Source organism: Carassius auratus, chromosome 18 (genome assembly GCF_003368295.1).
Source record: "Carassius auratus strain Wakin chromosome 18, ASM336829v1, whole genome shotgun sequence".
Classification (NCBI taxonomy): domain Eukaryota; kingdom Metazoa; phylum Chordata; class Actinopteri; order Cypriniformes; family Cyprinidae; genus Carassius; species Carassius auratus.
The window spans coordinates 390,001-394,734 of record NC_039260.1 but is presented as its reverse complement, the minus strand read 5'-3'; the positions used below and the strand labels follow the sequence as shown (position 1 = coordinate 394,734).

General features: G+C 40.7%; 1 long non-coding RNA gene across 1 annotated transcript; it reads left to right on the top strand.

Moving 5' to 3' along the window:
- Positions 1-1,634: 1,634 nt before the first annotated feature.
- On the top strand, positions 1,635-3,356 carry LOC113118759 (uncharacterized). The gene is made up of 2 exons (XR_003294366.1): positions 1,635-2,100; positions 2,510-3,356. It is a non-coding gene; the product is annotated as an uncharacterized LOC113118759 (long non-coding RNA).
- Positions 3,357-4,734: the final 1,378 nt, after the last annotated feature.

The window sequence follows — 4,734 nt, the reverse complement described above, 5'->3', positions numbered from 1 at the left end:
ACAGGAGCACGTGCCTGTACTGCACTGCATAAAACACTTCGCATTGATCATGTGCGGGTCATAAATGTGGTCTGGGTCGAGTCGTATACTGTAGCTTTGTTCCTGATTTGACATCTGCCAAGTCACCAGTGAATATTGTTGAGTTGGACTGGATTTCATTGATTTTAACAACGTGAAATCTTTTCAGGAAGAATAATGCATGATCAGACAGATTAACCCTTTCATTTGAAGTCAAAAGCATCTGATAAATGATTAGACATTCACTTCCAGTCAAACATTAGTGAACAGGAAGATTTTTAATGTTTCTAGAAGTCTCTTATGTTCACCAAGCCTGTGTTTATTTGATCAGAAATACAGCAAAAACACTCAAATTTAGATTTCTTTTATTACTATTTAAAATAACTGTCTCCTGTTTGAATAAATTTTAAAATGTAGTTCCTGTGATTTTAAATCAGTACTCCAGTCTTATGATCTTCAGAAATTATTGTAATAATCTGATTTGCTGCACAAAAAACACTGTTTTTCTTAATGAATAGAAAGTTAAGAAAATAATAAAAAATGATCTGAAATAGAAATCCTTCGTAACAGTATAAATGTCTTTATCTTCACTCCTGATCAATTTAAAGCATCCTTGCTAAATAAAAGAATGAATTTCTATAATTTCTTCCTCCAAGCTTTGGAATGGTGTAGTGTATAATCCTACAAAAGCTTTTTATTTGAGATCAATTCTGATCTTTGGGTTTTTCTATTAATCAAAGAATCATTAAAAAACTGTTTTAAATATTAAAAACAATAAATGTTTCTCGAGCAGTAAATCATCATATTATTCTGATTTCTGAAGATCATGTGACACTGAAGACTGGAGGAATGATGCTGAAAATACAGCGGAGCATCACAGAAATAAATTACATGTTAAAATACACTAAAATAGAAAGCAGTTATTTTAAATAGTAAAAATATTTGACAATTTTACTGTTTGCTGTACGTACTTTGGATCAAATAAATGCAGGTTTGGTGAAGAGAAAAGACTTCTATAAAACATTAAAAATCTCAAAACCTTTGACTGCTAGTGTAACTGGTTTTATTTTAGTATAATCGTATTAATAGAGTAGTTTTTACCCTGCTGTTAATTGTTTTACCGCAGTGATGGGTGGATGGGTCTGTGATGATGCCTGTGCTCTTAATGAGGTTCTTCCTCACAAAAACACATTCCTCTAGAATCTCAGTTTACTGGAGGCTGACTGTGTTCACCGGCTGAAGTACAGTCAGCGCTCGTTTGAGTTTACTACTGAAATGATAGAGCGAGGAACACATCAAAGCTGTTCTGGAGAGAGAGAGAGAGAGAGAGTGAGCTCATGGTGTCTGTGAACTGTAGACGACTCTCCTGCAGCTTTGATTGCACCTGAAGCAGCTGTCAGACCCAGACACGAATCCCATCCACGGCTCATGTAGGATACCCCTGGCACACAGGGTCAGTAAACACAGGCTCTTGGCTCTCACCTGCTCTCCGGGTTTAAGGTCAGTCTATTCTGAGCCGCGGGTGATGTCTGGGTGAAGCCGCTGCTCTCTGCATTCCCTCATAATGAGTGAGCTCATGGGATCACGGCCGTTAACGGTGGGCTGTTCTCTAAATAGAAGCAGACTGTTGCTCAAGTCTTTGGGTGGACACAGAGCAGAGAACAAGACTGGAAGATCAGCAGAGCGTTTCACAAACTCCTCTGTCATCTGTGGTTTATTAGTGTGCTGCTGTTTCCATTCTGACATCATCATCATCATCATCATCTTCAAACTGATGATGGTTTGACCTTTGGTGAACTGGTTAGGCTGGGTCTGACTAGTCCTTTGACCAACTGACTCACTAGCGCCACCACCTGCTGAAAGTTTAGTCATGTCTGAGCTTCACTTTCAGGACAAACAAGCTCTTCTGTCTCTGTGTTTTGATGAGGCTCATGGTAGAAAAGTTCAACGTCACCATCCTTCATTCATCACGGCCTTTAATCAACTACAGCACGAGATTTATAAAACCGCTGATGTACTACACACAGGTGGAAGAGTTGATGTGAATGATGTTGGACAGAAGCAGCAGAGAAAGACAGACAGGTGAGCGTCTCGATTTTGCCAAGTACGACATGTTCCTTGATCAACGTTATTATTAAAAATATATTTAACCCACTTCCTACCCCTAAACCTTACCCTATACCCATAATTTATTCCTAAAATCAGTGGGAAATGATATCTGATTAACAAGAGTGTAGAAGCACCTAGCCCTGATTCTAAGCCTAAAACAGATATTTCCTGAAAGGTTATATCTCTGTTATGATTGGTTGATTGGATTTGATCCAGGAACATGTGCTCGGTGAGATCCGCTGGCCGTGGGTGTGTGTGTGTGTGTGTGTGTGTGTGTGTGTGTCCTCCTCACATCTGTTCACAGTTCGCATGCAAAGGTGTAATTTGCAGACTCCTGCATCTGCTTCAGTGTGTGTGTGTGTGTGTGTGTGTGTTGCTGCAGGATCTGCATGTCATCATGGCATGATATGATCATCCGGCTCTCTCTCAGGGCAGATGATTCTGTCGTGGCCACACAGACCGTGCCCCCCACCTCGGGTAAACACCACTGATTCTCCCACAGTAAATCAGAGCGGGGTGTTTGTCCGGGTGGAAGTGGGAGAGTCTCGGAGGGGTTCGGAGGACCACAGCAGCTTCACACACACGGCACGCTCTCGGCCTCAGAGATCCTCGTCATCACTGATGTCTCCGAGCCGTTCCCTCGCTGAACACATGTGAGCTGGGGTCTTCTCTGATGTTGTTTTTTCAGCGAAGGCTGATGGAAGAATTCCCAACCTGCTCGTATTCACGAGAGATTCATTAGAGTTTGGCTGAGAACAGTGTTGGCAGACGCTTCAGTATTTATGTCCGCAATAATAGCTTTATGCTTTTAACTTGCATAATCATACGTTTCATGTCTCATTACTCACATTACATCATGTTTTACACCTGCACTCAATTCATCCTTCAAAACAGAGAGTGTGTGTCAGAGGTGAAAAGAGTTCACAGATTTCATGGTTAATGCGAGCGACGTTCCAGATGATGACAGGCTGTAAGTTGTGTGCTAATATTTACTTTAGACAGTCGGTCTGCTGAAAGACAGATATCGATATTATGATCCTTGTCCCAGCGGAGCGATGCTGTTCTTTTCCTCTTGTCTCTGTGCTTGTTTGTGTACTCTGGCCTGATGTTGTTGATCTGGTAAACATCTCAAACACATCAGACTTCACCTGCAGTGTGTCCCGTCAGATTCTCACAGTCTTGATGATTCTGCGCCTCATCTGAGGACTTCATAATGATTTGACGGGGGGGGGGGGCTCAAATGTGTGTGAACTCTGTCACTTTGTGAAGAAAAGCACATACTCACAAATATACCTTGTTAAGGAATAGTGCAGCAAAATGAACCATACTCACTTTAATTGAACAGATTTGACCATGCTTAAAGTTATAATTCACCCAGAAATGAACATTCTGTCATCTATGAATATTGCAGCAACATCTCCCACAGTGGCCAAGAAACAAGGGACATATTGGAAAGTTGAAGCTTGTTTTTACCACTACATTAGGATTGTGCTGCCTGTATGTGTTTTGGGACATATTCCATTAGGAGTGATTGGTTTTAACAAGCCACCAATAAAACATGACCAATTACCAGTAGAAACCCACTAGGACCATTACAGTTTTTATTAAAACCAGTACAATTCCCATCATAACCAGTAAAACCATTACACATTTTGTGACGTGTCTATTGTTTTCTTCAGCAGGTCATCGTTGCTCTCTTTGTCTCAACTCTTCTCTGTTTGTTTCTACACTGGAAAACAAATATCATTCATAAGACATCGATGCTAATGTTGTATTAGGTCTGTCCCAGAGCTCTCTGTGTGGCCTCCATCGCGTCCACATGGTTCGAGTCTGTGCGCGCGCGCGCATGTGGTTGCGTGCAAGACTCCGGCGGCGCGCGTGCTCTGGGGTTAGATGTGTAAAACAACCATGTGCACTTAAAGGAGTGTATAAAAGCAGAATCACGCGCAAGCCTTGTAAAAGTAAAAACACAGCATGTGTAGTCACGCATCCCCTTCCGCCGTGAGATCTGAAACTATGCCGCGCTTTTTAACCCATTAAATTACACACGCCCAGAGCATCGGTGGATTCGCGCCAAAAAATCCTGAGGCGGGATAGTCAGAAACGGGCTTACATTAAATGCTCATTAGCCGAGGCATTAAACATTTTCTTGGCAACCCGATATAAAACGGCGAAAAAGTCTCGTTAAGACGTGTTTGACAGCATGATAAATAAGAGTGTTAAATTCTGTGAGAAAAACAATGTCACATCACACCACTTAATGAGAAAAGAACATAAACAATTTTCTTGTTATTAAACAGTTCAAGTTAATTTTTATAAACGTTCTATAGAAAAAAAAACTCTACTGGTGGTGTGCATTTTGAGACAAAACCCAGACACTGATCTATTATAAGATCAATCAGTGCAAGTTCATTTCAGCTGAAACAGCTCAGATTACAGTGTGAACCCAGGGCTGAAAGTCTTACTATATGGAAGTCTATTTGCGCCACATAAGAAAAAAAAATCATGCTTTGGTAAATAATAATTACGGCTTTCATTAATATAAGATGAAAAGTCAAAATTATGAAAGACATGCTCAATCACAATTGTGAGATAAAAACGCAGAAA